Source organism: Notamacropus eugenii, chromosome 1, assembly GCF_028372415.1.
Source record: "Notamacropus eugenii isolate mMacEug1 chromosome 1, mMacEug1.pri_v2, whole genome shotgun sequence".
NCBI lineage: Eukaryota > Metazoa > Chordata > Mammalia > Diprotodontia > Macropodidae > Notamacropus > Notamacropus eugenii.
The window spans coordinates 691,757,705-691,781,241 of NC_092872.1; the positions used below are offsets into that span (position 1 = coordinate 691,757,705).

Genomic DNA, 23,537 nt, shown 5'->3' on the forward strand with positions numbered 1-23,537 from the left:
GAGAGACCTGGAAAGCCTTGTATGATCTGATGCTGAGGGAAAGGAACAGAATCAGGAGAGCATTGTGCGCAACAACTACCACAGTATGTGAGAGCTTTTTCTGGTAGACTTGGACCTTCATTGTAATTCAAGGACTTAAAAAAATTCCCAATGATCTTTTAAGGCAAAATGCCTTCAACATCCAGAGAAAGAACTATGGAATTCAATCGCAGAATATAGTAGATCATTTTCTTTTGTATTAGGTTTTAGTGTGTTATATGATTTCTCCCATTCATTTTAATTCTTCTATACAGCTCGACTATGGGGAAAATGTATTTAATAAGAATTTATATGTAGAACCTATATAAAATTTTATGCTGCCTCAGGGAGGGAGGGGGAAAAACATCTAAGTTATATGGTAGTGATTGTAGAACACTGATGATAAATGAAATGAATTAATAAAAAAAGAAAAGAAAAGAAAAACAACTGACCTGGAAAAGAGATCCAGGAAAGACAATTTAAAAATTACTGGACTACATAAAAGCCATTATCAAAAAAGAGCCTAGACCTCATCTTTCCAAAAATTCTCAAGGAAAATGTTCCTGATATTGTAGAAACAGAGGGTAAAATATATTTTGAAAGAATCCACCTATAGCTTCCTGAAAGAGATCCCCAAAAGAAAACTTCTATGAATATTATAGCCAAATTCCAGAGCTCGCAAGTCAAGGAGAAAATATTGCCAGTAGCCAAAAAGAAACAATTCAAGTACTGTGGAAATGCAATCAGGATTACACAAGGTCTAGCAGCTTCTAAATTAAGGGATCACAGGGCTTTGAATATGATATTCCTGAAGTCAAGGGAGCTAAGATTAAAACCAAGAATCGCCTACTCAGCAAAACTGAGTATAATACTTCAGGGGAAAAAAATGGTCATTCAATGAAATAGAGGACTTTGAAGTATTCTTATTTGCTGGGGATGGAAGCTCAATTCCATGTGGACAGTCTCAGGCGGGTAAAGGTGGGAACTTCTAAATCTTAGAGTTCTCACGAGGCCCCCCAGGAAACGGCTGGGAATCGAGGTGAACCGAGCTATCTCGTGTATTTCCGCCTCTTCCCATGAGAAACGTGATGGGAGAGAGCTCTCCCTGCCCTCGAGATTGTCCCGGATCTGGGCACACCTATTGTTATCTAACAGGCACGGTATTCAGGTGCAAACTATGTGGCTGGAGAGCTTAATTAGGATCAGGAAAGCCTGAAAGCGCTCTTAGGCGGGAGGGGCGTGGAGCGGACAGGACAGAAGGCTCCGTTTTTCCTCTCTTCGCTCTCCCCTCCCCCTCTCTCCCCACTTACACTTCTGCTTCCAATCTCTTATTGTAAGATCTTTGCCTCGTTGGGAGATTCCTCGCTCCCTCCTAAGGAAGAATTCCCCTGCACTTGTAACCAGAACCCTGAATAAAAGCTTAACCCTTGTTCGACTCTGGAAGGTCTCTTCTTTCATACGACTATCCGGTTTGGCCAGCCAAAGACCTGCGAGAGGTAAGGTAAGAAGACTCGGGTAGCCCTCAGGCCTCTAGGCCTGGCACTTATTGAAATGACCAAAGCAGAATGGTCTGATTCTGGTGTGATAGGCCTTTCCTTACTGTCTTGGGATGGAAATCTCTTTCACTCTGTCGTTTTGTGCCTTCTGCTGCACTAGAAGTCATTTTTTTAGTTATTTTTTCAGGTATTTTATGGTCTACGTGGGGAGAACTAGAGCAGGTCAGTCCTTCTACTCCACCATCTCTGCTTAGCCAAATTTATTAAAAGAAAAAACTAAGACATTCTTTCGTTGATAAATGGTCAAATGATATGAACTAGCAGTTTTCAGAAGAAATCAAAGCTATCAATAGCCACATGCAAAAATGCTCTAAATCGCTACTGACTAGAGCAATAGAAATTAAAACAATTTATGTGGATTAGATTGGCTAACAAGACATAAAAGGAAAATTTCAAATGTAGAAAATTCAAGACACTAATGCACTGTTAGTTGAGTTGTGGATTAGTCCAACCATTCTGGAGAACAATTGAGAACAACCCCTAAACAGTTATATTATGCATGACCTCTGACCTAGCAATACCATTACTAGGTCTATATCCCAGAATGATCAAAAGAAGGCCAAATGACCTATTTGTACAAAAATATTTATGACAGCTCTTTTTGCAGTATCAAAGTTTTGGAAATTGAGGGGATGCCTATCAATTGGGGAATGCCTGAACAAGTTGTGATATATAATTGTGACAGAATACTATTGTGGCATAAGAAAGGTTGAGCAGGTTAGTTTCAGAGAAAAAAAAAAATATATCTGAAAAGACTGATATGAACTGATGCAGAGTAAATTGAAATGAACCAGGGGAACACTGCACACAGTAACAGCAATATTGTCAGTTTGATCAGCTGTAAGAGACTTAGCTTCTCTGATATAGACACTGATCAGAGATAATACCAAAGGACCCAGAATGAAAAATGCTATCCACCTTCAGAGAAAGAGAGAGAGAACTGATAAATTCTGAACATGAGCTGAAAAATACTCTTTCCTATTTATTTTTTATTCTTTTGTTTTGTTTGTGTTCTTTTTTTTAATATGGCTAATACAAAAATATGTTTTTCATCTCTTCACATATATAATTGAAGTCAAATTGCTTGTCCTCTGAAGGAGCCAGGAGGGGCAGGAGGTAGTAAGACATTATAGAACTCAAGATTAAAAAAAATTATTAAAACATTTTACATGTAAGTGGAGTATATTTAACAAAATAAATGAAAATAATTTAAAAAATTGAAATCCAGTTCATATTGCTATAATTTTCTCCCATTCTCTTACCTTATTTATGAGAATAACTTTTTAGTTTGCTGTAATAGATAAGCAATGGATTTGAATTTTGAAAGACCTGGGTTCAAATCCTTCCTCAGTCACTTCTTTGCCATATAACTCTGAATAAGTTCCTTAAGGTCTCTGCACCTCCATATCCTTATCTCTAAAATTGGGGGGCTAGGCTCAATAGCCTCTAAAGTCCCTTCAGTTCCTAAACCTCAGATCATATGATCTGTAGGGCCAACAGAGGAGAACTCTGATTTTCTTCATCTCAACCAGACACATCATTTTCTTGCATTAATATGACAGCCTGCTCAGGGAGTCTCTGGAACGCATAGACAAGACTTAGAGTGTCTGCTGTTCTCTAAGTCTCATTCTGTCAGGAAGGAAAATCCACATACCCCTTGTATTATATATCTAGAGTAGACTCTAAGATGACAAGGAATAGAAGTGAATTGATTTCTGAAACTAATCTCTGTTGAATACTTGTATTTAATCTCTCTCTTAGTGGCCTTCTCTAATTTTGAATGTTTGTAAAATTCAAAACTGCTTTCACAATGAAGCTAACTTTTTCAGGAAGCAAAAGAGTAACTTCCTAACAAAGTACGATGATGTGAGCATCCCCCATCCCCCCCACACACCCCTTCTGGGGCCTTCCCACAAATAAACACTCACAAGACTATTGTTGCCTGCCTGTATCTTCTCTTTCCTCCATCCTAACTGCTTTCACCAACTTCCTCCCAATTTTGCTCCACTCTTCCTGTTCCACCCATTCTGCAAGCTTCTCCCACCACATGTGACTTAGGCTTCCATGTGATTTAAGCAGGTCACATGGACCTATTGTGAGTTCATCCTTTTTTGCTGAAGAAGACCATGCCATCAGAGAAATGATGACATGACTTGCATGTGACTTTGTTTTGAGTGAGAGAGGGCTGTGCCAGGTCACCAGCTTCACTTCTCCTCCAGAGACATCTGAATTCAATGACCAGATATTCATCAGGATGACTGGAGATGACCCAAGATGCACTGGGAGACCTTGGACTCTTTAGACCAAGATCTTTGAAGGTACTTACTTAGAGTGAGGCAATGCCCATTCCACTCATCAAGGAGGCATGTTTAAGAAGAAGCCATGGCATGGCCCCTTTAATGAGGCCAAGAAAAAGAAAGACATCAGGCTAGGAGGGAAACAGCAACAGTTACTACTGATAATCACTCTAAAGCCAGGAGGGTCCAGAAGAGCCCTTAGGAGGGACCCATTGGCATCCCAGTTTCAGAGTGTAGTAGATTTGAGGTTTTGGGAAAGGAAAAGACAGGATAAGCCAGGGAAGGGAAGGGAAGGGAAGTGAAGGGAAGTGAAGGGAAGGGAAGGGAAGGGAAGGGAAGGGAAGGGAATAATTGTAACAAAGATAACAGAAAATAAACATATAAAACAATATTTTAGCAACTGGTGTCAACAGAACTTTACAACAATATATAACAGGGATCACGCAAAATAAGCACGTAAAGTAATATCATAGGGTGGGACTTGAGCACAAGCACTCCATCACTCCCCCTTGAACAAATGGTGTCTCAAATCTTGGAGTAAGGGGTGAAGGTCTCTTCTTCTATAGCTGCGTCCTGCTGAAATTGGACATCGAACTATCCTTGCCCCAAGAGGTCTGATTCAAGAGGCAGCTCTTTAGCTGTCATCTGGAGGCTGGTAGACGTCAGGTCCAGGGGTGACAAATCACGGTTGTGGACATCTGACTTAGACAATCAGGTATCTGCAGGTGGAGTCTACTAAGCCTGCAGGAAACAAATCTAGCAATCAAGATTAACAGAACAAAAGCCAAAAAGAAGCAAGGAGGTGATAACCAGAATCAGGGTAGATATAGGGTCAACTGTGCTTCTGGAGTCCATGAACCCACTGCCGTTGTCTCATTCACAGTAGAATATATGAATTAAGGGTCCAATTTGGTAATCATCTTCTCCTGAATAAACAACATTTATGGTATTATCTTTCCCATGTGCCAAAATTTCCACAACCTTTGGTACATCATCTGGCTTCCATTTTACCCAAACTTTAGCTGCCAATTTTATTCTGTCAGTAGAACCCAACCATTCACCAGTTATTTTAGAGGAGGGATCAGTTTTCATATGGGGTGGCTGTTTCACAAGTAGTAATAATCACTTGAACTATTCTGTAATTTTTACAAAGCTGTATGGGTTGTTCATGTAACTTTTGGTATGTCACAACAATTTCTCATTGATAATGAGAATCTATCACTTCAACCAATGTATGTATTCCTTGAGCTGCTAATCCTGATTTAGGTAATATCCATCCAAAATTTGGGGTCATCATTCTTGACTAGAGGTGTACCTCCTCCCAGTAATCTATTATTCCAATTACATAAAGCAGTGAACAAATTATCTTTCCAAGATTGATAAGAATTTTTAGAACTTAACTTCCTTAACACAATCTATCCATTCTTTCATTTAACTAAGATGTTTGTGGATAATATAGAATATGATATATCCATTCTATATTATTTAATATACAATATATCTTAATTTCATTATCTTTGAAATATGACCCATTATCACTTTGAATCTGCATTGGTGTTCCATAATCTAGACTTAGGATTTTTAGAGTTTTATGGGTGTTTTTTCTGGGTAATATTCCTATAGGGACAAGCCACTAGTAAATCTCAATAGGTGTCAACAAAAGTACATATAAATTTGCATCCTTTATCTTGGGGTAGGGGTCCAATATAATCTATTTGCCAAATTTGGGTTGGTACTTTGCCCCTTGCTATCTCTCCAGTTACTATCCGAGGAACAGTTCATTCCTTTTCCACATGACATATATAACATTCTTCAGTTTCTTATTTTAGCAATGAATAGGTGATACTAATACCTCAGTCTTGTCTCCCCTGGTGTGTGGCCTGGATACCTAAATGGCCAGCCATTTGATGGACCCATTTTGCTAGTACCAGATCACCAGTTGATGTCAGAGTAGGGACAATATGTTGAGAAGCAATCTGTGCTAGTCGATCAGCATGTGTTAATCCAGTATATCCCTCATTCCATTTTATCAAGGACTGTAACAACTGTTGCCTTGGTTCAGAGGATGTACCATTTCCTTCAGTATCTATGTTTGCTATAGATTCATGTAAAACAGAAATGCCACTTTTGCTTGTTTTAGCTCTCTATATTCTGAATAGACCATTTCCATTTAGTTATGCTAAGTTCCTGTGCATGTCTAATTCTATGAGAAGCTGGGGTACTCATTACTGAATCTTTTGTCAGTCTTGTGAGGGAATCTCTTGCAGCCTCTGATTCCATTGTATACCCCAAAACTTTAAGTTTTGAGTTGGTCCTTGAATCTTTTCAGGGTTAATTCCTCATGCTTTGCTTTTCATATGTTCAATTAAAAGCATCAAACTCTTCTCCACTTCTTCTACATTTTTCCTGGTATCATAATATCATCTATGTAGTGGGTAAACTGTACACCAGATAGCTCTAATTCATCTAAATGCTCAACCACAATCCTATGACAAATGGTGAGGCTATGCATATATCCTTGTGGCAAGAGTGTAAAAGTATATTGTCTGCTCTGCCAAGTGAAAGCAAATTGGTCTCATTGTTTCAAATCTATTGGAATAGTAAAGAAGGTATTGACTAAATCAATAATTCATACAAGTCCCATCATATTTCTGGATCCTTTCCATTAAGGTAGTGGTATCTGGAACAGCAGCATACAAGAGAGGATTCCCCTTATTCAATTGTCTATAATCCACTGTCATCCTCCATCTCCCATCTAATTTTCATACTGGTCAGATAGGAGTATTCCATCAAGAGGCTGCAGGGATTCACACTCTCCTTTCAATATATTCCTTTATAGTATTGGTAATTTCATATTGGTAATTTCATTTTGTCCACCTGCCATATGATAGTGCTTCAAAGAAATTACTTTAGAAGGCTCAGGTATAGTGATTGGGTTCATTTTATTTTACCCACTAAAACTATATTAATTCCTGTCTTCCTTACTGCAAATTGGTATCTTCCCTCAGGTAAGTTTAAAGTCATACCTCTCATATATATTCCAATGATGTATTCAAGAATGGGTACAATTACCTTGGTATATTCTTTCTTAGGTAATTGTCCAATTTTCATTGTTAGTTTGACTTCTTTCACTGGTATTTAAAACCTCCCAGTCCTGTGATGGTCATAGGAGTTCCATGTTTAAACTTGTCCATATTTAAACTTAATACACATGTTATTAAACTTACCCCTATATAGAGGAGGCTTCTGTATCAGGATCTATTAATGCCCTAGTTACAGTATTTGATCCATTTTTCCAATATATGACCAAATTTGTATAATTTCTATAATCTCATCTGTGCATTTCTTTAATCTGACCTGGGGTTTGGCCAATTTCCTATTCTTCTTGAAGGTGTGACCAACTTGGATATAAGGGTTCAAGAGGATTAGTAGGGGCAGTTCTTACTTCTCTATTCTATCTATTATCAAGTCCCTTTTCTCAGTACATTTTGTATAGTTCATTAGATGAAATACCATCTAAGCTTCCAAAATACCCCTGCTTTCAATAGAGCAGTAAACAATTCTTTTTTGTCAATCTATTCTGAATCTGAATATTTGCATTCACTGGCTATTTATTCTTCTCTCTCAAGGAAATTTATCTTTTCCTCAGTCCCTTAAGTCACTTAATTGTGAAATCTTGTCCAGCACCTCTATAAGAGGGTGCCCTATTTCCCCAATTATTAGAGTCGAAAGTAGGTAAGCAAGAGGCACTGTCTTCACTATTATATTTCTATGGCAGACTGCTAAGGGGATATCATAGTACATATCTGTGTTTCTGATGAATATGGCAGCCTTCATCACCTTTTCTTTTAAGTTTCTTTTTTGTTTGTTTAGCCATTAGTTTTTCTTTAAAATGCATTTATTTTTAGTTTTGAACAGACACTTCCACAAGATTTTGAGTTCCAAATTTTCTCTCCATTCCTCCCCTCCCCCTACCCCAAGACAGCATGCATTCTGAACACCACTTCCTCCAATCTGTCCTCCCTTCTGTCACATCCCTTCCTTCTCTTATTCCATCCCCTCTATTTGTTTATTGGGCAAGAGAGACTTCTGTACCCCATTGCCTGAATATATTGTTTCAAAGTCACATGTAAAAACAATTTTTAACATTCGTTTTTAAAACTTTGAGTTCCAGGGGGCAGAGACAAGATGGTAGAGTAGAAAGAGGCAACTACCCTAGCTCTCCCCTAATAGTCTCAAAAATACCTGTAAAAATGAACCTAAACAAATTGTAGAGCAGCAGAAGCCATAAAACAACAGTGAAAGAGATTTCCAGCCCAAGACAGCCTGGAAGGGCAATAGGAAAGGTCTATCACACCAGGCTCAGAGAGGAGAACAGCCCAGCCTTGGTTTTGGTATGACAAGGACAGGACTGGAGCAGGCTGGGGCGTGGAATCCTGGGTAGCAGCTGTGGTTCCCAGATTACTCAACCCACAAACACCAAAGGCAGCTTCCAAGGTCAGTGAGAAAGTTCTTTCACCTGGGTGAGAAGGGAACATGGTCTGACCCTGGCAGCCCCAGGGCAGCAGTGATTACTATGGCACAGTGTCCATTTTAGTAGCCCTCAGCCTAAAGACCCTGGGGGAATCACATTGCTGATCTGGATCTCAGTTCCCAGTGGCCACTCTGGGGTGAGCAGGAGCACTAACTGGTGTGGTGGAGCTGGAGGAGGCTCTGGAGAGGGAAGTCTGCTCACAGATGCTGGGCAGATGCTGCCAGACCAGAGCACAGGCCAAGAAAGGAGTAAGAGTAAACTCTCCCTTGACTGTGCCATCTTGGAGGAACTGAGACCTTATAGGTCCCCATACTCAACCTGACAAAGGACTCAAAAGTCAAGTAAAAGGCAGGGAAAATGCCTAAAAAAGGGAAAAAAAATAAGATTGTAGGAGGTTACTTTCTTTGTGAACAGGTATTTTCTTCCATCCTTTCAGATGGGGAGGAATAATGTGAACTATCAGAGGAAGACATAAAAGTCAAGGCTCTACATCCAAAACCTCCAATATAAATATGCAATGGTCTAAGGCCATGGAAGACCTCAAAAAGAATTTTGAAAATCTAGTAATAGAGGTGGAGAAAAAATTGGGAAGAAAAATGAGAATGGTGCAAGAAAATCATGAAAAGCAAGTCAACAGCTTGCAAAAGGAGACCCCAAAAAATGTTGATGAAAATAACCCCTTTAAAAATAGACTAACTCAATAGGCAAAAGAGGTCCAAAAAGCCAATGAGGAGAATAATGCTTTAAAAAGCAGAATTAGCCAAATGGAAAAGGAGGTTCAAAGACTCACTGAAGAAAATAGTTCTTTCAAAATTAGAATGGAGCAGATGTAAGGTAATGACTTTATGAGAAACCAACAAATTACAAAACAAAACCAAAAAAATGAAAAAACTGATGACAATGTGAAATATCTCATTGGAAACACAACTGACATACAAGAGAGACAATTTAAAAATTATGGGACTACCTGAAAGTGATAATCAAAAAAAAAAATCCTAGATGTCATTTTTCTTGAAATTCAAGGAAAACTGCCCTGATATTCCAGAACCAGAGGGTAAAATAAATATTGATACAATCTACCTATCACCTCCTGAAAGAGATCCCATAGGAAAAATTCCTAGGAGCATTTTAGCCAAATTCCAGAGTTCCCAGATAAAGGAGAAAATATTGCAAACAGCCAGAAAGAAACAATTTGAGTATTGTGGAAATACAATCAGGATAACACAAGATCTAGCAGCTTCTACATTAAGGGATCACAGGCCTTGGAATATGATATTCCAGAAGTCAAAGGAACTAGAATTAAAACCAAGAATCACCTACCCAGTAAAACTGTGTATAATACTTCAGGGGAAAAAATGATCATTCAAGGAAATAGAGGAATTTCAAACATTTTTAATGACAAGGCCAGAGTTGAATAGAAAATTTGACTTTCCAACACAAAAGTCAAGAGAAACCTAAAAAAGTAAACAAGAAACAGAAACCATAAGGGACTTACTAAAGTTGAACTGTTTACATTCCTACATGGAAAGATAATATTTGTAACACGAGACTTTTCTCAGTGTTTGGATAGTTGGAGGGATGATATACATATAGACAGAGGCCACAGGGTGAGTTGAATAGGAAGGGATGATATCTAAAAAATAAAATTAAGATGTAAGACAGGAATATATCGGGAGAAGAAAGGAAGAAATGGAATGGGGCAAATTATCTCTCACAAAAAAGGTAAGAAAAATCTTTTTCAGTGGAGAGGGAAAGGGAGGAGGTGAGAGGGAAAAAGTGAAGCTTACTCATCACATTGGGCTTAAGGAGGGAATAACATGCACAATCAATTTGATATGAAAATTTATCTTCCACTACAGGAAAATGGGGAGAAGGGGATAAGTGGCTTGTGGGGGGAGATGATAGAAGGGAGGGCAAATGGAAGGAGGGAATAATTAGATGTAAACACTTTCAGGGAGGAACAAGGTCAAAAGACAGAATAGAATAAATGGGTGGCAGGACAGGATGGAGGGAAATATAGTCAGACTTTCACAACATGACTATTATGGAAGTCTTTTATTATAACTACACATGTATAGCTTATATTGAATTGCTTGCCTTCAAAGTGGGTACTGATGGGGAGGGAGAGACGTTGGAACACAAAGGGTTAGGAATGAATGTTGAGAATTGTTTTTGCATGCAACTGGGAAATAATAAATACAGGAAATAGGAAAGAAATCTACCTTGCCCTACAAGAAAAGAGAGAAGATGAGGATAAGAGAAGGGAGGGGGTTTCATAGAAAAGAAGGCATATTGGGGGAAAGGGTAATGAGAATGCATAAAATTTGGAACTCAAAATCATGTGGAAATGAATGTTGAAAATAAAAGTAAATGAGTAAATTAAAAAACAATAAAAATATTTTAAAAATAAATAAATAAATTTGGCTCAGTTCTATATATCTCAAGAGAAATGAGACATTTGTCAAAGAAACTTGCCATGATTTCACCACCAATTTGTTCTTTTCATTTTAATTTTGGCTACATTGGCTTTGTTTGTGCAAAAGCTTTCTTATGAATTTTAGGGAATCAAAATTTTCCATTTTACTTCATGTAATGCTCTCTTTTGAAACAGTTAGGTGGTGCAGTGTATAGAGTGGTAAACCTGGATTCAGAAAGTCCATGTTCAATTTCTGTGTCAGATACTTACTAGTTGTGTGACTGTGGGCAAGTCACTTATCCCTGCTTACCTTTGTTTCCTCATCTGTAAAATGAGCTAGTGAAGGAAATAGCCAACTATTCTATTATTTTTCCAAGAAAACCCCAACATGTTTCAAAAAGAAATTAATATGACCGAAAATAACTAAAGAACAACAAAACTCCTTCTATGTTTTATTTGGCCAACTTTTCCCTTACCCTTATATCTAAGAGGTCAACTATTCCTTAATCCCCCAAAATGCTCATAATATCACCTTTATGTCTAAGTCATGCACTCATTTTAATCTTATATTGTATATGACGTGAGATGTTGATTGATGCCTAGTTTTTGCCAAATTACTTTCCAGTTTTCACAGCAAATTTTTGTCATATGTTGAGCTCTTATTGTCAAAGCTTGTATCTTTTATCAAACAGATGTTTGATTTTTCTTCAGTTGTTTTCAGTCATATCTATCTCTTTTGACCTCATCTGAGATTATCTTGGCAAAGATAGTGCACTTGTTTGTCATTTCCTTCTCCAGTTCATTTTAAAGATGAGGAAACTGAGAGAAACAGGGTTAAGTGATTTGCCAAGAGCCACACAGCTAGTAAGCATCTGAGGCTGGATTTGAACTCATGAAAATAAGTTTTGCTACTTCAGGCCTAATATTGTATTGGCTATGCCACCTGGCTTCCCAAAACACAAGATTTCTATGGGTATTTACTACTATGTGTGGTATAGCTAATCTGGTCCACAGAACTACACAGGACTACCTTCTTTAATATTAATTTTTTTCATTGTTTTCCTTGATATGCTAAATTTTTTATTCTTCTTGATTTAATTTTGTTATTATTTTTTCTAGCTCCAAAAAATCATTTTTTTGTAGTTTCAGTAAGGTAGTTCAGTATGGTAGTTCAGTATGGTACTGAATAAGTAAATTAAATTAGGTAGAATTTTCATTTTTATTATATTCACTTGGCCTACCCATGAGCAATTAATATTTCTCTAATTCTTTCGATAAGCTTTTATTTATGTGAAAAGTGTTTTGGAATTGTGTTTATATAATCCCTGGGTTTGTCTTGGTAGGTAGATCTACAAAGATTTGATATTGTCTGATATTATTTAAAATTTAAAATTTAAAATTATCCATTATTTGCTGAGTTTTATTGGCAATACATAGAAATGTTGGTGATTTGGGTGGGCTTATTTTATCTCCTGCTGAAGTTGTTTATTGTCTCAATGGGTTTTTTAAATGATTCTTTAGAGTTCTCTTAAATTTCATAATATCATTGAAAAGAGTGATAGTTTTATTTCTTCATTGTCTTTTTTTATTTATTCAATTTCTTTTTCTTATTGTATTGTTATAGTTAACATTTCTAGAGCAATATCAAGCAATTGTGGAGTAATGGACACCCTTGCTTCCCTTCTGATCTTATTGTGAATGCTTCAAGTTTATCCCCATTATAGATAATGCTTGCTCTTGGTTTTAGATAAATAGGAATAGGTGCTGTATTTTCTCAAAGATATTTTCTGCATGTATGATACAACTATATGATTTTTTGTTGCTTTTATTGTTGATGTGGTCAATGTTACTAATAGTTTTCCTAGTATTAAACCAGCCCTGCATTTCTGCTATAAATTCCACCTGATAAAACTGTGTGATCTTTATGATGTATCTCTATAATCTTTCTAGTATTTTTTTTAAAGGAAATTGGTCTATAATTTTCTTTCTTTGTTTTTATTCTCCCAGTTTAGATATTAAAAACATATTTATGTCATAAAATGAATTTGGTAAGACTCTTTCTTTACCTGTGCTCTCCAAATAGTTTATATAATAATGGAATTAATTATTCCTTAAATGTTTGGTAGAATTCACTAGTAAATCCATCTGGTCCTAAAGAAGTTTTCTTAGGCAGCTCATTAATTGTTTGTTCATTTTTTTCTCCTGAGATAGGGTTATTTAAGCATTCTATTACCTTTTCTATTAATCTAGGCATTTTCTATTTTTTGTAAATATCTATTTCATTTAGATCATCAGTTTTACTACAGAACAACTCCTAACAATTGGTTTATTCCATCTTCATTAGTGGTGAATTCACCTTTTTAATTGATTCTGGTAATTTAGTTTTCTTTTTTTTTTTTAAGTCAAAGCAGCCAACAGTGTATGTGTTTTATTTTTCTCCTTTGATTTTCAGGATTTTCATTTGGGTTCTTAATAGGGGATTTTTAATTTGTTCTTTTCATATATATTTTTTTAAAGCTGATTTCCAATTCCTTGAAATGTTCTTTCCTTCTTTACTGATATATGCATTTAGATGTATATATTTTCCTCTAAGTAATGCTTTTCCTCTATCGCACAAATTTTGGAATATTCTCCCATGTGTTGTCATTCTCTTTAATGAATTTATTGATTGTTTCTATGGTTTGTTCTTTGATACACTCATTCTTTAAGACTAGATTATTTAGTTTTCAATTAGCTTTTAAACTATGATTCCACAGTACTTTATTGAAAATAACTGTTCCATTATGGTCTAAATAGTGTACATTTGACATTTTTGCTTTTCTGCATTTGGTTGTAAGGTTTTTAATGCTCTAACACATAGCCAACTTTTGTGAAGCCATGTACAGATGAGATAAAGATAAACATTTTTTTTTCTATTCACATTCAGTTTTCTCCAGAGAGCTATCACATCTAACTTTCTAAGATTATTTTAACTTCTTGACTTCTTTTTCCATTTATTTTATGAGTATATGTATCTAGCTCTGGTAGCAAAAAGTTGAGGTTCCCTCACTAGTATAGTTATACTGTCTTGATCTGTTAATTAACTTTTTCTTTAAAAATTTGGATACCTTGCCATTTGGTGCACATGTGTATAGTATAGATATTACTTCATCGTCCATGGTTCCTTTTAGCAACACTTAGTTTTCTTGCTTATCAATTTTTTAAATTAGCCATATTTTTTGTTTTTGCTTTATTTGAGAACATGCCTGATAGCCATGTCTTTTTTTTTTTACTTCAGCTGAAGCATTGATAGATTCTGCTCTAGTCCCTTATTTTAACTTTGTGTGTTGCTCTGCTTCAAGTGAGCTTTTTTTGTAGATGACATATTATTAAATTCTTATTTCTAATACATTCTTTTTTGTACTTTCATTTTGTGAGTTCATCCAATTCACAGTTACTTGTCTGATTACTAACCATGAATTTCCCTCTATCCTGTTGTCTTCTGTTTGTTCTTCTCTATCTCTCTTTTTATCCTGTCCCTCCTCTAAAGTCTGTTTTGCTACTGACTATTGTCTTTTATCTACTCTCCTTTGTATAATTTTCCCTCTCTTTTATCCTCTTTCCTGCCTACTACCCTGTTTGGGAAAATGGATTTCTATTAACTATGGATATTGATATGGAACATATATTCATATTGAAATGTATGTATATGTATATACATGTGTGTATATATACATATGTATGTATGTATGTATGTATGTATGTATTCCCCTTCTTTGAACCAATGTAGATATGAGCAAGATATCAGGGCAGCTTTCATTGACATTCACTCTAAGCCAAAAGGGCCCAAAATACAGACATTAAGTGGAGTTCGGGAATGTACCTATTGTGTTTGAATCTCTGAGCTTCAGAGTGAACTGGGTTTAAAATTTTGTGAAAGAAAGAAAAGAGAAAGAAAGAGAGAAAGAAATAAAGAAAAGAAGGAGGGAAGAAGTAAAGGAAGAAAGGAAGGAAGGAAGGAAGGAAGGAAGGAAGGAAGGAAGGAAGGAAGGAAGGAAGGAAGGAAGGAAGGAAGAAAGAAAGAAAGAAAGAAAGAAAGAAAGAAAGAAAGAAAGAAAGAAAGAAAGAAAGAAAGAAAGAAAGAAAGAAAGAAAGAAAGAAAGAAAGAAAGAAAAGAAGAAAGGAGGGAAGGAGGGGAGGAAAGAAAGGTTGATGCTGATAAGAATGGGAAAAACTGGAGAAAATGGAGATGCTAAAACTGACCAGGTACTGAAAGTTGTGTAAGAGACACCAAGAAAACTGTGATTTTTTTTTATTACTTTGTACTTCTGATGATTGTAAAATTTTAAATACAATTTTACCAAGTTTTATTAAACTGCAGAACTTTATTTTACTTGCTGTCTAGGAGAAAGAAAACTTTTCCCTTGTGAAATTAAAAAAATATGCATAAAAAATGTCACAGAGTTTGGGTTTCATTCTTTTTCACCTCACTGGGGAATCTTCTGCTCACCGAACTCTCTTTGTAAACACCTGGGGAGCTTTGACAGAAGCCTGCCTGTGCACCAATGGGTGAGAATTTCTTTCCCAAACCATGAAGATTACAAAGTCACTACTACTTTCCATCCAGGCATAGCAACTACTTAATGGGAGTTTATGAAGATTTATTCTGAGTCTTGTCAGCCTTATGGTAATGTTTTCTCAACTTATTTGATAATTATAAAATAATTATAAATCAGTGGCACAGAAACTCCATCCCTTTTATCTGCGTAGATGGTGCTAGGAATGCAAACTTCAATTTCTACTCAGATTTTGGCAGCCTTTGAATTGTAGCTGGTATGGAGAGTGTTTTCTTCCCTTTAGTAGTAGACTCCTCGCTGCCATGGACAGGCTATAAAATATCCCACTTCTGTGCCTCTATCTACTTAATTTCCCTTGCCTAGAATGTGCCTCTTCACTTAGCCTGCTCTCCATGACTATTGAAATGCTATCCATCCCTAGAGCTTAGTCTTGTAAACCATCTGTTTCATGGAACCATCTCTAATTCTCCATGCTGGAAATATCATTCTTTCCCTCACTATTGGATCATATGAATGTGTTCATCATTCATATATTCACCACCATCTCTTTTTTATTACTGTTGTTGCTCTTATTAATATAATTTGTGTCCTGATCTTATCTCTTCTATTGGATTATAAGCCCCATGAAGGCAAGGATCTCATCTAATCTTCTTCAGCCCCTATCACAAGGATCTGCACACAGTGGGTCCTTAATAGATGCTTACTGAATCATATCAAATTAAAACATAAATACGATTGAGACATAGAAGTAATGAGTGGTTTTATTACCTACTTTGGTAAATTTAATAGTCATCATAAAACATCATCACTAAAAATGAAGCATGTGTCAGAGCTTAATAAATGTTTGTTTGGTTGTATTTAAAGTTCCTTCTGGGCTCTGTGACTTATCAACCAAATATACTAAAAAAGCACATGAAAGTTTCTGCAGGCTAGTTTAGTGAATAGGGTTGATTTATTATACACCTTTCTCCAAGTTATTATGTTTTGGTTTTGTTTCATTTTTAAACAGATTTGAGGGAAGAAAAGCTGAGCAAAATTCCAACAGACACAACATACCTCTTAAAGAGCTATTACAATTATTGCCAAACAAAGATGAAATAAAATTATGAGTCAGAATACATACACACACACACACATATATATATACATATATGTATGTATATAGTTCATGAAAACTACTTTTCTTAAAATGAGTGATTGCTGTTGTTTTTTCTTTCCTTCTCAAAGGAGACCAATGACAACAGGAAGTTGATGTCTAGACTTGCAAATGAATTGGATATAAAGGAAGTGCATTTATGTACAGTCATCAGCCTCACTCTCCTCTGGAGACACCTGGGGTTCAGTGGCATGATATACATCAGGATGACTGGAGATGGCCCAGGATGTGGTGGGAGACACTGATCTTTTCAAGCTAAAGGTCTTTCCCAGGATTGTCTGAAGTATAACCCATTTAGTGATTAAGGCTAGGTAAGAAAAGAATGATAATTTTTTGGGACATTCTTCTCCCTTCCACTATAATTATAGTTGAATGACGAGTAAATAAAAGTTAATATATTTTTACTGGGAAGAGAATAGGGAGCATAGAACATTCTAGCCAGAGTAGATCTCAGAACACTGAATGTTAGACCTGTAAGGGAATATTAAAAATGGACTATCAGAGCTAGAAGAGACCTTAGGGTAGAGAATTTTTGAGCTAAAATAGTCCCCATAGATTATCTATCCCAAGCCTTTCATTAACAGAGGATGAAACCCTGATAGTTTATATAACTAAATCATAACAAGAGACATAGTCAATAAGAATGGAAAATGGTGAAGTGAATAAGCATTTCTATAGCACCTAATATGTCCTAGGCTGGAGGCAGCTAGGTGGCTCAGTGGAAAAAGTGTTGGCCCTGGAGTTCAGATCTGGCTTTGGACAGTTATTAGCTGTGGGATAATGGGCAAACCACTCAAGCTCTGTTTGTCCTAATCCATTAGAGAAGAAAATGGCAAACCACTCCATTATTTTTGCCAAGAAAAATCCATGGTTAGTATTGGTGTGCTGTGGTCTGTGGGATCACAAAGAGTCTGACATGACTGAATGACCAAATGACAGTAATGTACTAGGCACTATGCTAATGGCAGAGACAGAGTTTGAACCTATATCTCTTGTCAGTCACCAATCATTTGTTAAACACTTAATATGTGTGAGACACTATACTAAGAACTGGGAATATAAATACAGGTAAAAAGAATGATGAGTAAAGCTCCTCTTCAGGAGCTTTACATTGTAATGGAGTGATGACAAAGCATAAAAGAAAACTGAAGAGGGGGAGAAAGGTGGGAAGAAGGTACCCAAGTAGAGGCAAGGTAGACGAAGTCCATAAAGTAATGAAGGACTGGCCATGTCTGGCCTGGGCACTTTCCTTAAAACTGACATTGTGGAAGGAACTGACCAATCACAGGAAGGGGCTAAAAAGGTGGGATGAAGTTCCTAGTAGACTGCTGGGGCATGATGAAGAAAGTCCTTGGAATTAGGAGTGTATCCTGGTACAAAACTATACTGGATCTCAACTTGTTAATTTTCATGTAAAATGAGAGTAGCTTCTCTGAATGAAAATCTGAAAGGTCTCCCATGAGTAAATGTCATGTGTTTTATTATACTGGCTCTATAATGAGTATCTTAACTACTCAGGGATTTTGTTCTTTATTTTTGCATCTTGGGGTCTCTTCTAAATCCAATCCAATATGATAAACATTTGTTAAGTATCTACTATGTTCCAGGCATTGTGCAGAGCATTGTAGGTATAATTAATAAAAAAAAAAGGAAGACAGTCCCTATCCTCAAATAACTTACAATCCAAAGGAAAAGACAACACACAAAAAGAGTCAGGAAAGGAGAGAGAGGAGTCACCATGGAGTCTCTTTTTCATTAAAGATGAGACAGGCAGAGCAACAGTGGAGTGAAAAGGTGACATTGCCCAAAAAGTTATATCTGGTGTTACTACTTTGATATTCACTATATGGGATGCTTCTCAGTACCAGGGATGCTTCTCAGTACCAGGGATAGCCTATCCCATAGGGAGTGGTGCTACTCATTTGAGCTGCTTCTCAGAGTGAGATGGGAAGAAACAAGAAAGACTAAGACACAGTTCCTGCCTCAGAATACTGTAATAGAGGAATTTATGAGGAAGAGGACAGCATGGATAATCCTGAGCCACTAACTGTACATGGTACCCATTGCCAATACATACAAGTGCGTCCCAGAATGCACTTACTCATTTCACTGTTACTAGAAGAGGTACTTAGGAATTTAAGCCAATATATTTTTCCAGGGACTAGTTCCCATTTCTTTTTATCATGAAGGGATGCTTCTGTGCACTACTTTTCTTCAAGGCCAAATTCAAATCTGACCTCCTCTAAGAAATTTTCACCTATCACTCCAGTCCATACTTCCAGCTCCCACATCTGAAATCTGATAACATTTGTCACACATAACAGTCAAATACTACTTAACTACCTTACCAGGCAGAAACACCTAATCTCAGAGGCAGAAGGGATCTCAGAGGTCATCAATTCCGAGTTCTATTTGAATAGAAATTTCCTGCACAACATCCAATTTCTGCCTGAAAACTTCCAGTGAGGAAGAACCCAACTATATCACATGAAAACCCATCCCAATCCGGGACAGATCTAGTTGCTATGATTTTTATATTTCTATTGAATTGAAATCTGTTTCTCTACAGATTCCATATTATTCCTAGTTTTGCCTTCTGAGACCAGTCAAAGCAAGATGAATCCCTGAAGTTATAAACTATCACCCTCCCAACCCCATCCAAGCCCTACTCAAGCCTTACCTTTCCCAGTCTTCACCTCTAGGTTCTGGAGTCAAACCCTTTATAGCCTGATCTGTACTCTCCTTACCATCTGGGTTACACTTCCCTACTGTTCATGTGTTCCAACATGTAGACTCCATACTAAATCATGGTTTCCAAAAATTCAGATGTAGCTGGACCAGGACAAAGAACAGCAGGAACACCATTGCCCATGTTCTGGGTGACTATTAAAACAGCCTAAGATTGAGTTGAGTCGCCATGTCATCCTGTTAGGTCTCAATGTTTTTGCACTTCACTAAAATCCCACAGTCTCTCTCTCTTTTTTTTTAATATAAATGGTTGTCCAGGCATTCCTCCCACAACCTCATACTTAGATAGTTGATTTTTTTTAAAAACCCAAATGTAAGACTCTGCATTGATTCTGTCTAATTCAGGTTGTTAGTTTCAGTTCATTTTTTTAAACTGTCAATAACTTTGTAGTTAGCCATTTTTGTGACTGTGAAAGCCATAGGGTGTGCATCCATGATCATATATTTATAGGGAACTCTTATAGGATACTCTCTGTAATTGCAAGTTGGAACTTTCTTTGAAACTTAGTCTTAGAGAGTTGCCCAGACCGTGGTGGAGCTAAATGATTTCCCATAAAATCAATATATTTTATAGTGGTAGTCAAACACAGTTCTTTTTAGCTTCACAATTATCTCTTTATCCAATGGACCATATATGGAAGAAAAGAAAGGTGGGAAACAAACATTTAATAAGTGCTTAGTATGTGGCAGGCACTATGACATTTTATGCATATTATCACAATAATCCTCAGATTATTGTCTATTATTATCTACATTTTTGTGCCTGTTCAGTCACTTCAATCATGTCTGACTCCTCGTGATTCCATTTGGGGTTTTCTTGGCCAAGATATTGGAGTGATTTGCCATTTTCTTTTCCAAATTATTTTACAGATGTGTAAACTCAGGCAAACAGGGTAAATGACTTGATAAGGGTCTAATCTGGGGCCAGATTTGAACTCAAGTCTTCCTGATTCCAGGCTTGGTGCTCTATCCATTGCACCACCCAGCTGACTCATAATATAACTGTTCATGCCTGCAGAAAGCTAGCACAAAATGGCCCTGGGAGTGGTGTCATAAGAAGCACCCTCAAAATTGTCTGGGAAGCCTACATAGTAGGGGCAGGAGAAGGAAAGGTAATAGAAGAATAGTGGAGAGGGAATTTACCTGAGGTGAAGATGTTGCGCATTCTGCTTTTAACTATTATTTCTACTAACAATTAATCTTAATTCCTGCAAGTGATAGAGTACCTCCTAAATTTAAGTGCCCAGGAGCAAAGTTCTGATTACCCCGTCCTAGTTTTAGTTCCTAGCTAGGCATATTTTTTACTCTTGATTCTCTGGTCCAATATATTAGACTTTCTCTTCAAGATTCTCATTTTCTACAGATTTCAATAGCATGCCACATAAGCCTTGACTGAAATCTCATCTGTGAGGCAATAGCAAACCCCAAAACAAAAGTACACATAATTCATCAACCAAACAAGGGAACTGTCACCAGCAGTAACTATGATTACTATAGTCACAAGGTACAGAACAGACATCAGGGCAACCTACTTTTTGATTCTATCACTCTATTTAAATTTTACAAGGATTCTAAAAACCAATGCACTCCTGGGTGCATGCCTTTGTTATAACACTATTTCTGATCAGTGTTTTCTATGCACTATTGTTTGTAAGCCACCCCCCTCCCCCCATCCCAATTTCACAGTGGAAAGGAAACTCAAGGGCCACAAACCTAAACAAATATTTGGAACACTCCTTAAATGGTCATCCAGGTGAAGGAGAACCCATTAATTCCGGAAGCATCCCATTCATTATACTTTGGGATTTTTTTTGATAATTTTGGATAATTTTGAGAAAAAGTATCTTCATATCAAGACTGAAGGTACTGCTTTGAAATTTCTAACTCCCACCCAGACTGCTCCGCGGGTAAACAGACATGGCCGGCAAAGGTGGCGAAGGAGAACCAAACATGGGGAACCACCTGCAGCTCATGCCCGAAAGTGAAGAAGATGATGAAATGGAAGTTGAAGATCAGGACAGCCAAGAAGCCAAAAAACCTAACATCATTAATTTTGACACCAGCCTGCTAACGTCTCACGTGTATCTGGGCTCTGATATGGAAGAATTTCATGGCAGGACTTTGCATGATGATGACAGCTGTCAGGTGATTCCAGTTTTGCCACAGGTGATGATGATGTTGATTCCTGGACAAACCTTACCTCTTCAACTTTTTCACCCTCAAGAAGTTAGCATGGTGCGGAATTTAATTCAGAAAAACAGAACTTTTGCAGTTCTAGCATACAGTAACATCCAGGAAAGGGAAGCACATTTTGGGACAACAGCCGAAATATATGCCTATCGAGAAGAGCAGGACTTTGGAATTGAAACAGTAAAAGTGAAAGCTGTAGGAAGACAGAGGTTCAAAGTACTTGAAATCAGGACGTAATCAGATGGAATTCAGCAAGCAAAAGTGCAAATCCTTCCTGAGCGAGTGTTGCCTTCAACTATGTCTGCGATCCAGTTGGAATCTCTTAGTAGATGTCAACTTTTTCCATCTTCAAAACCTGTGTCATGGGAAGATCACTGTTCACCTCAGTGGTGGCAGAAATATCAGAAGAGGAAGTTTCACTGTACAAGTCTGACTTCTTGGCCTCCCTGGCTCTATTCCTTATATGATGCTGAAACCTTAATGGAAAGAGTCAAGAGACAACTACATGAATGGGATGAAAATCTAAAAGATGAATCCCTTCCTTCAAATCCAATTGATTTTTCTTACAGAGTAGTTGCCTGTCTTCCTATTGATGATGCATTATGAATCCAGCTCCTTAAAATTGGCAGTGCTATCCAGCGACTCCATTGTGAACTAGATATTATGAACAAATGTACCTCCCTTTGCTGTAAGCAGTGTCAGGAAACAGAAATCACAACCGAAACTGAAATATTCAGTTTGTCCTTATGTGGGCCTATGGCAGCATACGTGAATCCTCATGGATACGTACATGAGATGCTTACAGTGTACAAGGCTTCCAACCTCAATCTGATTGGCTGATCTTCAACAGAGCACAGCTGGTTTCCTGGGTATGCATGGACTATTGCCCAATGCAGAGTTTGCTCAAGTCACATTGGGTGGAAATTTACAGCCACCAAGAAGGATATGTCACCTCAGAAATTTTGGTGGTTAACTCGATCTGCTCTCCTGCCCAGGATTCCAGAAACTGAAGACACATCCAACCAAGATAGCTCACCATCACTCTGCTTGTAACCTGATGATTTGCTTTGGGAACAAGAAACAGAATCAGTCAGTCAGTGTTTCTAAATCAAATCTGCCTTGGAAGATAATGCTTTCTTCAGATGCTTACCTAAGTAAAAAGAGTCATTACACTGAGGTTTGCTGTATGTATGAGGAATAGCTACTTCCCCAAGAAGCAACAGTAGCTGAAGATTTGAATTCACTCTTGAAGAGGAGGAAAAGAAATTTAGCAAATAGGTTTGATTTGGGGAATACCTATCCTAAATAACTTGGTAGACTTGCCACTGCCCTGTTGAATTTTGACATCCATTTTTGCCCAACTAAAGCTTAAAAAAATGCTGTTAAAAACAGCATGTTGCTTATAGCCTTCATGTATGGCAGTGAATATTAAAAGTGCATTTCTTTTTTAGGGATGTTTGTCAGAGGTGGCACATAAAGATATTTTTAAGAGTGGCATTGATGTTTCCAAGTTTGTGTATGTGTATACACACACACACACACACACACACATTTTTGAATTTCCATTTTGCTTGACAGTAAAATATTCTGGTGTGAGACTGGTTGCTCCTTCCTGGTATTTGGTAACAAAAATGGCCAAAGGCAATCAATGGCACTTGTTGCTAAAGCAAGTCAGGTACAGTGTTCCTTTTTTATAGGGAGATTGGATCATATATTAAAAAGGGCTTTTTCCTTTCTGATTAAGCTTTATTGCCATGTTGATTTGTAAATCTTTTGAAGCATTGATGTAAAATGTACAGTTTGAATTCCCCAAATAAACTTTCCTCATTTTCTAAAAAAAAAAAAAAAAGAAAAAGAAATTTCTAACTCCCATATCTAGTTCTAGCCCCTTGGAGCAAAGCAGAATAAACTTTCTTCCACATGAAAGCTCTTCAGATACTAACACAAAGATGTCATACCTCACCCTTCCCTATCCTCACCCCAACTTCTGGGAGCCAGGCTGAATATTTTCAAGTAGAGCTACTATGGACTGCTATGGAGGTTCTTCCTCACCAAAAAGACATCCG

General features: G+C 37.2%; 1 pseudogene; it reads left to right on the plus strand.

Moving 5' to 3' along the window:
- Positions 1 to 21,177: 21,177 nt before the first annotated feature.
- On the plus strand, positions 21,178 to 22,965 carry LOC140521186 (protein cereblon pseudogene; annotated as a pseudogene).
- The last annotated feature ends 572 nt before the right edge of the window (positions 22,966 to 23,537 follow it).